General features: G+C 37.1%; 1 pseudogene; it reads right to left on the bottom strand.

The window, feature by feature from the left end:
* Positions 1–699: 699 nt before the first annotated feature.
* On the bottom strand, positions 700–10,463 carry LOC118912096 (olfactory receptor 52A5-like; annotated as a pseudogene).
* Between the last annotated feature and the right edge of the window lie 2,932 nt (positions 10,464–13,395).

Genomic DNA, 13,395 nt, shown 5'->3' with positions numbered 1-13,395 from the left:
TAAAAGTTGAGAAATTTGAGTAAAATATGGACTTCACTTGATTATAATGTATCTTATTAATTATAATGTAATATTAGTTCACTTGTAACAAATATACCATAATGCAAGATGATAAGGAAAACAGGGTGTGGGGTCTATGGTAACTCTCAATACTACATATTCCAATTTCTTTAACTCCAAATGTTCTAAGAGTAAACTGCATAAATTGCATTTCAATCCAAAATTAAACACCTGAATCGTATTAGTGCTCAGATGATTATAAGACATCGGATGTCTTATATGATGACACAAGGAAAGTTGAAGACAAAAAGTAGTTCATTATCATTGGAATTATTCACATTAGACTTAATTTATTCTTTTTAAAGAAATCCATGCACTGAGTACTATTAATCAGAGGATAAAAACTTAAATTAAATGTGTTTTTAAAAAGCTTCCCATTCGGAAACAAAAGAAAAATCTTCACTGACTGAACCACAAACAAGGCTTAATGTTTTTTAACTAACACGTCATCTATGAGGAATTAAATTTGTATCCTTAAAAACTGAAACTGTTAAATAGGAATTAGATCTTAACTGTCTTGAATGGAAACTTACAGCTCTAAACTTCAGCAGAAAATGACTTCAGAAAGCACAGACTCAAAAACAACAAGTGTTTCTGCATGATATTTTCCTGTCTGATAAAAAATACAATAATAAGAAATCAAGATATACATTTAGAGTGGAAAATCTTGGCGACCCGATCTCAAATGTTTGTTCTTCACACCGTACACAACAGGATTGAGCAAAGGGGGGACAAGCAGGTAAAGGTTGGACAGAAGAATGTAGGGTGGAATGTGGAATCAAAACCTGTGTGTAAAAAAGGAGAAGAAAGCCAGGAGATAAAACTCAAGGAAGACACAAATATGGGCGATGCAGGTGTTAAAAGCTTTGAGTCGCGCTTCCTTTTGGGGCAGGTGGAAGACAGTTACAAATATCCGGATGTAGGAGAGTGTGATGAAGGTGATGTCAAGTCCGAGGATACTGAAAGCCACGAACAGACCATAGGTCTTGTTGATTCGAATATCTTCTGCCGCCAGCGTCACGATGGCCATGTGCTCACAGTATGAGTGGGAGACCACAGTGGTCCAGCAATATCTCAGCCGGCATTTGATGAGGATGAGACATGGAGCTACCAGAAGGGCTGCTCTGAGTGTCACTCCAACCCCGATCTGAGTGAGAAGCTGGTGGGTAAACACGGTTGCATGTCTCAGAGGATCACAGATGGCCACATAGCGGTCCAGGGCCATGGCCAGCAGGATACCAGACTCAGTTGACTGGAATGTGTGGATGAGCCACATCTGCTAGAGACAGACATCAAAGTGTATGTCTGGTAAATGGAACCAGAATATTCCTAACATTTTTGGTAGGATACAGGTGCTGAGAGCAACGTCTGTTACTCCAAGCATTGCCAGGAAGAGGTACATGGGCTCATGGAGGCTGCGCTCAGATTTGATGGTGAGCAGGAGCAGGGAACTGTCAAACAGAGCAATGATGTACACGGCACAGAAGGGAATCTCAATCCAGAAATGCACAGACTCCAAGCCAGGGATTCCAATCAGTGTCAGCATCGAGGGCATGAAGACTGTGCCCTTGAGCTTGAACGTGTTTGCTAAGAGCTGCCTGCTTTAGAGCTTCTGATTCAAGATGGCAGTTTGTGTTGAGTGTCTGTCTTCTGTTTCCTGTTCCCACCTAGATTCATACAATCAGAGGTTGAATGTGGTTTCAAATGGCACTTTGTCAGATATAGCAATTTACTGCTGGGGCAATTAAGTGTTTCCAGGAATGCAGATATGGACTCCTAAATGATTTATTTACGATTCCAGTCTCTTCTGTCCTTTTTCCCCCAAAACTTCCCTCTGTTCCCCTCCGTGTCTTCTGTGTCTCTGTCTCTCTGTCACACATACACACACACACTTGAATACTATCTGCACACGCGCTCAACACCAACTGCATGTGCACACTCACTATTGAAAGAAGATACATTTCTAATGATGTGAAGGCACATGGCTGTGTATTGTCTGTTAAAAACTATTCCGTTGAATGTCAGTTTGGTTTTCTTTGTTAACAGGATATAGGTATTTAATTAATATATTACCTATATATCTATTTCTGGAGTCCTTACCCTAGAAGTATTTAGCCAAGCAATTAGATTGAAAGAAGTGAAAAAATATCCACAATTCCAGTGCTATAGTAAGCATTGGGTTGTAATATGCATACGAAAGTGATGTGACACTGTATTTAGACCTTACCTTCGTTCTAGAATTGGATGCTAGAGAATTGTTCTCTCGGAAACATGTACAAAATTCGTTATTTTAGGTATAGAAAATAAATGATAATAAAAATTGCTTATGAAAATTTAGATCTGCAAATTTTGATATGGAAAAAAATTTCCTTAATAAAATAATTCCCAAACAGTAACAGTTGCTACGCATTTGGTATCTTTAGGAAAAAATTTTCATTAAATAAGTAATATCTTCATTTGATAATATGTGCAGGAAAAATTGGTCTTAATTACTGTTTAGTAAAATACATCAGAAATTATGAACATGAGAAATAAAAATAATTCAAATACATAGAGTATTGAATAGGTAATTATGTTTGCTCAGTGGGATTCAATTTCGGATAAGGCACCTTGATAAATATAACAGTTTTCATATATTTCCTGTTAATAGAATGGCTATTTACAACATAGAGTCTAATTATTCTTTGCTCAATAGGATGGGATAAACCATCTCTAAATTATCACTTTTTCCAATCACACAGAATTGTGAATAATAAGGTTTTCCTGGACAAGGTGATACATCAATATATTTTCATAATGAAGTAGAATAAATTCATTTGGAATTTTACCTTTAATGAAAGTGTGGTGATTTTCCACATCCACACACCTAATGCATATCTCTCCTACTTTATGTTTCCTTTAACTACCTTTTCCTGTTCATGCTTCCCTTGTACAGTATACATAACTCAGTTTCCTGTTCCTCATGGCCATTCATTCTGATAGGAAATGTTAGCACATGTTCCATTTTATTCATTTGCTTGCACCTATTATATTCCCTTGGACTTGAAGGATATTTTTCTCTTACACATTGAAACTGATAACTCCTTTAGTGTAGAATATAGTTCCCATGACCTTCAATTAATTTTCAGCATCTTTTTCCACTTCAGAATCTATGTTGAGGGCCCATCCAACAAGTTCTGTGAGATTATTTCTTTCTTGGCAAATGTGTGAATTAAGCCTGATGAATGAGATTCCTGGTTTCAAAGTTATCTTTCATCTAAATTTTCAAATTAAAGAGGCAAAACTATTAAAAAACACAACATTTCATACCTTGGATACAGAAATAGCAAGGGTCTAAGAGAAAGTTATCATTCCTCAGGCTGAATTTTACTTTTGATTATGTTTGGTGAGTGAACTCACTGTTGTATGGTGTGACTGGGTAACAAAATCCATTTACTGTACATGAAAACGGTAACAAGTTGATTTGGCTGTCTATTTAATTAGTCTTTTTCCATCCAAAGGTACCAACAATGCAACCAATATATACCAGTGGGTTTAGGACTATTTTAGGGAGGATTTTTATATCTATTTTTATACATGACAGCAAAATACCAAATTTCTGTAGGAAAAAAGAAAACTGTTTTCCCATTCCCTCAGAGTCTCTATTCAGTGGAAATCTCTATTTGGTGGCTGACTCATGTAGATTCAGCCTCTGAACAACTCTGTTCCCAATATCGTCTCTGTGGTTACTCCTTCATTGTGTCTTACTCACCTATATTGCTAGATTGTTTTCAGCAATGATCACACTTTCTATATAACCCCCAACTTTTTAATGGAATCCAAAAAATTTGTAGCTGTAATATCTTATACTTCCCAGCATGAAGGCCCCATGAAGCAACTTGAAACCTGTACTCTGTCCACATGGACAACTTCACAGTGAAGGGGTTAAAATTATGGATTCTACAAACTGTGTCTCAGCTCCAGCATTTACTTGCTGCATATCCTCTGCCATGTTATTACAAGTTTTCTGGGCCTCATGTACCTCAACTAATCAGTGGGGATAACAATCATTCTTCCTCATATGGAAAAGTGGGTTACTTGAAATATAATCACTTGAACAATAATGCTTGAAAACATTCTTTGAAAATAATAGGCTTACGGGAATGTTTGACATATAAAGAGCACTACATAACTGTATGCTGTTAATATTCCTGTTGTCATTCAGTTCAACTTCCCTTACAAACTTAAAGTCATTAAGAAATTTATTTTGGAATCTAAAAAAAAATATTTTAAAATGTTCCAACATCTATTTCATTCTTTCCTGTCATTATATCTTGCTTTTTAAAGATTTTCTCCTGTCCCTGAGACTTTCCCATTTAATGAATATCTGTTTACTATTCAGCTTTCAGCTGAAGCCTCACCTCCTTTCTTGATGTCCTTAAGTAGAAGTCCATATTCCCCCTTTGTATCATCAATGAAAAAGAGGAGTTCTGTTTAATGAATGCAACCCACTGAAAAATTAATGAAACAATTAGCTTCATATTCCATCAATTAATTAAATATCAGAAGATATATAAATTTTAATGCAAATGCAAATCCTTTTGCCCTGTTGCTCGGTGTATGCCTCTAAATGGATTAGGAAAACTGGAGAATTAATCTAGGAAAAATCCTAAGAATTTTTGTATCTTGATGTATAAGCTTCATCTGTTTTCATTACATCTTTACTTTCCCATGTTTACCTGAGAAAGGACACAAACCTGTCTTAGTTGAAGATTTGAAGAATTTTACTAATGCTGATCAAAGGAAAGCGGAAGTACCCATGAGACCAAGAGGAAATCAGTAGTTTTTTAATACTCTTTTTATCCTAGTCAAATCCTAAATAAATATTCATATCCTTCAAAATGTCCACTCAGAACTGACACTTTTGCAGAGCTAACCCCTTATATACAATGGCAGTTTCAGATCCCTACACTTCCTTTGGATCATTTCTAAATATTTCTCTCCAGACCTTGCAGACACCACTGAGAATAGATATTCACAAACTTAATACTCTAACATTATGTGCATGCAACACCTTGTGCATCTGTAGCATTCTATGCAGATAAAGAAGCCCATTCCTAGAGGTAAATGTAGAGCAAACACAGTACCAGCCTTTGGGCAAGGGTTATGATGCAATTCTCCTGAGGAATGGACCAATGACAAATATCATCTCTACAGGCCACACTATTTATCTAGTTCCCCTGTGTTATTATTAATGTTTTGTGTGGGGAAAGAATATAAATAAGAAACACTGCAAGGTTACTTTCCTGATTTGTAGTTACTCCAGTTCCATCCATAATGTTTAGGAGAGTAGATTTCAGCCGTTGCCTATCGTTAATTAGTTATAAATGAGAGGTCAGGAAATGTCATCGTAAATCAAAAATTATTTATTTTGGATTTCAATGACTTCTAAAATCAAATTTATAAAAACCAGGAAGGGGTCAGGAATTGAAAGCAGTTACTGGTGTAGATATTGAATGTCAATTTTCATTGCAGCATTATTCACAACACTAAACAGGTGGACACAAGCCAAGTATGGGGCCCTCCAAAACATCAGCTGGTCTGGGGCACTTTTTTGGGGACTGCAAATAGCACATCATGACAAAGAGGTAAACGGGTGGCTGCTGTGGGGGACTGGCCTCCCCCGTGCGCAGTTTTGCTTCCCACCTGTCCAGCTGGAGGCTGGAGCCATAGTTAGAGAGCTGGGACAAGAGCTGAGATTAAAAAAGGACATGAAGTTTTTCACTACTCTGCTTGCTTTGGGGCTAGAAGAAAAGGGGAAAGAGCAGGACACGTTGGAGACTTTGGTGTGCCATTTTGCAAAGCCAGGAGGACACAAACTGACACAAAGTAAGATCTGAGTGCATGTGACAAAGCCTGACTGAGACATTAAGAGGTGGAGACCCTTTGAAAGAAAGGAGTGAAAATGCAGATGTTGTGATGGACAGTGTAGCAGATCAAGTGCCCCATGTCATCTGACCCGTAATAAAAAGGGAAATGTAAAATAGCAATTACTCTAGACTTCTGATAATAAGTCAACTGGGCCATTCTAAACCGATGAGCCATATGACTTGAACAAGGGGAAGCTGAAGAGTGGGTGATGTTGAGGAAGCCCTTGAATATGTAGTAAGATATTTGGGTTCACCAACAAGAGACTGAATTAGTCCTCACTGCTTTCCATGTCCCAGCTTACAAGGTGCTGACAATCCCTGGCAATCAGGAAGCTGATGCCCTACCCTGGGTACAGAATCTAACAGCTGACCCCTCAGCAGATGCAGTAGATTGGGTACATAGGAAGAGCGGCCACCACCACACCCAGATGGACGGCATATTGCCAAGGATGCCAGATTGCCCTTGAAACACAGTGACTTTGTTCATGCAGTAAGAGTGTGTCCTGTGTGTTCTAAACAATGTCCATGGTGCTGCTGAAGCAATCTGAGGCCATTCACTGGAGTCCCCAGCTGGGGAAGGATTAACAAATTGATTACATTGGCCTCCTCTCTCTGAATGAGGGTTCTACACATGCCTTGGTTTATGTGGACATTGTGTCTGCTCTGTTTCCTCTTGCATGTGCCTATACTGTTGCTATGACATTTGCTTCCAATATAGGCAGTCAGCTACCTCTTGCTGACTGTTCAGGACACAGGGCAAAGAAGGTGTGCAAAATTTTAAGAGATGGTCACGAGGGATGGAGTGTTGGAGGAGGTCACTGAGGGGACCTGTGAGCTGGACCTTGATGATCGTGTGCTTCTTTCTCCTCTGTCCTTGGAATTTACATTCCTTTCACCATTCCCACACTAAGAATTATTCCAAGGGCAAAACCCTGAGATAATAAGATGTTAAGACCATCTGGATGGTGTACAGGACAGAACCCAGTTTAAGCCACTATATAAATTTTTAAGTTTCTGGTGGTGGATGAAGAGATGTACAATATTAAAAATAAAAGGTATTATTTAAAATGAAGGGAGTAGACACTATCTTTCCTTTCTGGATACATGTGTATGATATATTTAAGAATGAACAATTCTTTATTTTTTTTTTGTAGATAATTATTTTTTATTGAAGGGTAGTTGACGCACAGTATTACATTACGTTAGTTTCAGGTGTACAACACAGTGATTCAACATTTATATACATGACAGTTCTAGGTACCAGCTATCACCCTACCAAGCTGTTACAATATCTTGACTATATTCCTTATGCTATACATTACATCCTGGTTACTTATTTATTTTACCATTGGAAGTCTGTACTTTTTTGTTTTATTTTGTGAGGGCATCTCTCATATTTATTGATCAAATGGTTGTTAACAACAATAAAATTCTGTATAGGGGAGTCAATGCTCAATGCAAAATCATTAATCCACCCCAAGCCTAATTTTCATCAGTCTCCAATATTCTGAGGCATAATAAAAAGTTCTTACATGGAGAACAAATTCTTACATAATGAATAAGTTACATAGTGAACAGTACAAGGGCAGTCATCACAGAAACTTTCAGTTTTGCTCATGCATTATGAACTATAAACAGTCAGTTCAAATATGAACACTCTTTTGATTTTTATACTTGATTTATATGTGTATACCACATTTCTCTCTTTATTATTATTATTTTTAATAAAATGCTGAAGTGGTAGATAGATACAAGATAAAGGTACAAAACATAGTTTAGTGTTGTAAGGGAGCAAATGTAGATAATCAGGTGTGTGCCTGTAGACTATGTGTTAATCAAAGCTAGACAAGGGCAATAAAACATCCACATATGCAGAAGATTTCTCTCAGAACAGGGGGAGTGAGGTTCTAAGCCTCACCTCTGTTGATCCCCAATTTCTCACCTGATGACCCCCCTGGGACTGTGCCTGTCTTAGGTTGTTCCTCCCTTGAGGAATCTTACCTGTCTCTGGCTAACCAGCCATCTTCCGGGGCCTTACAGGGAAATGTAAAGTTGGTAAGTGTGAGAGAAGCCTTATTGGTTGAAATGGTTAGTTTTTTATTTCTTTGAATATTTATGCCCTGTAGCCTCTATGCCCAGCATTCGTCTTGAGGTATTTTTACCACTTGGAAGAATTATGATACTTGGTAAATTTGATATGAGGCATGAATTCTATTTAAGGGTTGTAATTAGGAAGGAAGAAGAAGAGCTATAGATGTAGCAGGCGGAAGAAAACATGGGAAGATTGATTATTTCTTTGACATATCTTCTTGTAGAGTAACTTCAGCATGTATAGGTTTTAAGCTACTTCTTAAATTGCGCACACACATTAACATAATAGGAGTATAGTTACATAACCAAAGCATATCTGTATTTATCAGCCATCTCCAGTGAAACCAAGAAAACCAGTTAGGCACCTTAGGCATTTGTGAAAACTTATCTATGATATGGTGGATATTGTCCAACTGAACTTGAACAGTCTGAGAGAAATCAGACAAATTAAAACAACCCATTCCTGGGGAATGTTCACATCCCTTATGTTCTTTTAAGTAAATAGTCTGTAGTTGTAAGATTTTGGAGCACTACAATTTGCACTTCTCCTAATTCTTGGTTGAGTTCGAACAGTATAGATCCAGTCAAATTTGTTGTTTTACTGTATGCAAAGGCCAGCTTAGATATCTCCTTCATTCCCATGGCAAGTCCAGGAGCTGGTGGGATGAGTGCATCTACAGCTGTAGCAGCGCGTGGATCTTTGTTGGGGTTTTTTGATGATCATCTTCTGGTGTGAGTCTTCCAGAGAGTGATGATGTTGGAAATTTTTTTCATATCGTATCTTAGTTCATTTTCGGGGTAGCCAAATTAGGCTTTGATCCTCTGTATAAACACAAACAGACCCTTTGCCTACACTTTTATATGCCCTTTATACTCTTGTGTAGAACTCATTTGGAGGTTACCACACAGGAACTGCCCTTTTTTTTTGTTTGTTTTGTTTTTTGTTTTTGGTATCACTAATTTACACTAACATGACGAATATTATGTTTACTAGGCTTTCCCCAATAAAAGGTCTCCCCTATAAACCCCTTTTCAGTCACTGTCCATCAGCATAGCAAACTGTTGTACAATCACTACTTGTCTTCTCTGTGTTGTACAGCCCTCCCCTTTCTCCCACCCCACTATGGATGCTAATCATAATACCCCTCTTTTTCTGCCCCCCCTTATCCCTCCCTACCCACCCATCCTCCCCAGTCCCTTTCCCTTTGGTACCTGTTAGTCCATTCTTGAGTTCTGTGATTCTGTTGCTGTTTTGTTCCTTCAGTTTTTCCTTTGTTCTTATATTCCACAGATGAGTGAAATCATTTGGTATTTCTCTTTCTCTGCTTGGCTTGTTTCACTGAGCATAATACCCTCCAGCTCCATCCATGTTGCTGCAAATGGTTGGATTTGCCCTTTTCTTATGGCTGAGTAGTATTCCATTGTTTATATGTACCACATCTTCTTTATCCATTCATCTATCGATGGACATTTAGGTTTCTTCCAATTCTTGGCTATTGTAAATAGTGCTGCGATAAACATAGGGGTGCACTGATCTTTCTCATACTTGATTGCTGCATTCTTAGGGTAAATTCCTAAGAGTGCAATTCCTGGATCAAATGGTAAGTCTGTTTTGAGCATTTTGATGTACCTCCATACTGCTTTCCACCATGGTTGAACTAATTTACATTCCCACCAGCAGTGTAGGAGAGTTCCCCTTTCTCCACAGCTCCGCCAACATTTGTTGTTGTTTGTCTTTTGGATGGCAGCCATCCTTACTGATGTGAGGTGATACCTCATTGTGGTTTTAATTTGCATTTCTCTGATAATTAGCGATGTGGAGCATCTTTTAATGTGTCTGTTGGCCATCTGTATTTCTTTTTTGGAGAACTGTCTGTTCTGTTCCTCTGCCCATTTTTTAATTGGGTTATTTGTTTGTTTTTTTTTTGAGCCGTGTGAGCTCTATATATATTCTGGACATCAAGCCTTTATCGGATGTGTAATTTTCAAAAATATTCTCCCATACTGTAGGGATCCTTTTTGTTTAATTGATGGTGTCTTTTGCTGTACAGGAGCTTTTCAGCTTAATATAGTCGCACTTACTCATTTTTGCTGTTGTTTTCCTTGCCCGGGGAGATATTTTCAAGAAGAGGTGACTCATGTTTATGTCTAAGAGGTTTTTGCGTATGTTTTCTTCCAAGAGTTTAATGGTTTCATGAAGAATGAACAATTCTGAGACTCAAGCAATCCTGCTGAGAGAAGGCTCCTTAGACGGCTGAGAGAGGCTCAGCTCCTCTTACCCTGTGCTCTGGATTCTCTTGTTATTAAAATGTTAATTCTAATGACTGAGAACCTGAGTTTCTAACTCAAATCTCCAACTCCCGATGGCTTCTTTACCTGACGCCTCAGAGAGGCCATCCGCATTGTACCCATGGAATCCTTATATTAGGAAACATGTCTCTGCCTGAGCTCATACGGAAAAGCTGAGTCACAGGAGAACGGAAGCTTCCTTGGTGAGGTGGGCACTCATCCTGACCCCCACAGAGCCCCTTTGAGGGGAGGTAGTGGGCAGCCGCTCTCATTTGTGTAATGGCCTAGCTAGGTGGACAGTAGCCAAATGGAAGATTTTGGAATCTAGTCAGAACAGTCTAAAACAGTCTAAAAGGGGCTTGTGGGGGATTTCTTGAGGCAACTGAACTCATCTGGAATTGTGGCCACTGAAAGGACTGCCTCTGCCTTACAAGCAATAGCATCTCTACTGAAGGTTGGGGCCAGGCTGCAAGTTTCCTTAAGAAATGTGTACATGGGCTTCTCTGCTAGGTTCAGTCCATCAGAGGAAAGTTGATGAAGGAAAGGATGCAAGTGTAGATGTATCAGCGTAATATTCTGAACAAACCTTAGAAATCTATATTAAAGCCATGTTCTCTACTGTTCAAAGCAGTCTCAAAAATGCATTAGGCCATTTACCATTTAACAACTCTGTGTAGTAATGATCTCCAAAGAGCTAATAGGAAGGTTATAAACTTTGTGATTGTACTTAGGTTCAGTACAATGAATTCATAGTAGAATTATTTTATGCAAGTGAACAGTCTTAGCTTGTTTTCTCACCTGTATCATGGCATGATCGCTACCCTCAAACATCCTAAAGTATCAAATGAGATGCCTACAATGCAACAGACATAGTCCCACAAGGTGCTCAGTGCATGTTTGTTTGTTTATTTGTTTTTGTAAAGAAATGGGTAGAAGATGTAGGATTTAGCAAGAAAACTTTATAGGCCATTATTTTATTCTTCCTAGAAAGCAGATGCGAGGTTTTCCTCTATTCACTCTTTTTTCTCCATCCTGTAGTCAAATAAGGAATGAAACTTTTACAGAATTCAGTTTTATTGGAGGTTGATCCCTGGATATATCTGAAAGATTTAATACTATAATCAGGAAACTGTTAATGCACTGCAGTGTTTGACAATCAGTTTGAGCCGTAATAAATTTATATTGATTACTACTTATCATAAATTTATACTGAAATTACTTACCAGAAAAATAGTACCATTCTTTTACTTTCTCTTTTGTTTCTCTTTTCTCTTCATTCACTAATTGGAACAACAGCAACTATATGAAGGGCTATGTCTGTGCCACGGAACAATGTGCAATAAAATAACGGAGAAAGATATGCAGAGAAATATACAATATGACAAGTGATAGAAGACAGGTAAGTGTGCATATCATAGAGACGCTGATGAGGAGTGTTAATTATGGTTCTAAGTACCCTGAAAAATAATCTCAGAGGAGCTAATGCATGAATAGTCTACGATTTAACCAAAACTTACTGAAGCTGTTGATGTGTGAGGTGACACCATGAAGAACAAAGGAACAGGGTTCTCCCCTTCATGCATTGAATGACCAGTTCTCTATACAGAGATATGGGAAAGGTATTTCAAGAAGTGAGAATTCCTTATTATTTTACAAGACATGAAAGGGCTCATGTCATTTGTAATTTCTTGATTTATATTTTTTTTGATGAATACAACTGTTACTGTGCATTATTTATTTATCTACGTTAAGCTGTACAGTTAACACATGAATACATTGTGCAGGTTAATACTGTTAACAGATATAGATAAATTAGTGATACAGATAAATTATATCCCATCTATACTCCTTTACATACATCATCCATTTAATTCAGGTACGTATCATTCTAGATTGTGCTTTCTGTGTTTATATAATTCTCGATATAAATGTGCCTATATTTTATATGTTTATAGAAAAATTGTACTGTAGCATTAATCTAATATGTATATTATATATATTTATATACATAAACACATATACATACATGTTTCTATATGAATGAAAAACTTCAATTGTGCTTCATTTTTTAAATTTTGTGTATCTTTTATTTCAGTTATGTAGATATACTTTATTTGCTTTAGGTAATGCTGTGTATTTCATGATATAATTATTCCACACATTTATTAAACTTAACTCTTAATTCATTGAGGAAATTCTGAATACCACTGATTTTTTTCTATTACAAGCAGTTTTACTGTAAGAAACACTGTATATTCTTCCACATGTACATAGAAAATCATTCCACAGGATGGCAAGTACTTAATATGCTCTACCAAAAATATTATTTTTAGGAATTATGCTTACTACACAGATTTCCTGTACATTTGAAACAACTCACATTCCTACCAATTGTGCATAAGGATGCCCTTTAACCCAAATTTTACTAAAACTTATTTTCAATATTGATATATTTTGTTGAAAGTATTATAAAGTTTTTGTATCATATTCCATTTTAATTTTTAATTTCCCAATTGCAAGTGAAGACAGGATTTATTTTAAGTGATTATACATTTTATTCATTTTACTGTAGACATTTTCTCTGCATAATCTGTCCCCTCATTTTCTACTGGGAAAAGTATTTAGATTGTGTAAGAGTATAGAGCAAATGGAAACAAGAAATGCTAAAGTACATGAGAAATATGAGAATACCGGTGGACTCAGAAATACAGACAAAATGACACATGTTGATTTTAGGACAACAAAAAGGAAAGTATGTAAAAGTCCATTAGCTCAAAGAAGATACGTCAACGTAATGGTAGGACAGGGAAAGACTGATAGAGTTTTCTCAGGTGGTGATAATTTTCCCTGAGGTAAGAGCTCATATATTGAGAGTAAATACATGGCAGGAGGGCTAATTGGGTAGAGAAAGGCTTAGATTTGGACGAGCTTCTGTATGGAATTTTTAAAAGGCAGATTTTCAACCAGCATCCATAATCAAATCATTGATTATTGATTATTAATTAAAAATTGTAACACTTTCTAATATTATGTAGAGAATAATTCC

This window comes from Manis pentadactyla, chromosome 9, assembly GCF_030020395.1.
Source record: "Manis pentadactyla isolate mManPen7 chromosome 9, mManPen7.hap1, whole genome shotgun sequence".
Classification (NCBI taxonomy): Eukaryota; Metazoa; Chordata; class Mammalia; order Pholidota; family Manidae; genus Manis; species Manis pentadactyla.
Note: the sequence above shows the minus strand (reverse complement) of the source record. Positions and strands in the feature narration are given on the sequence as shown.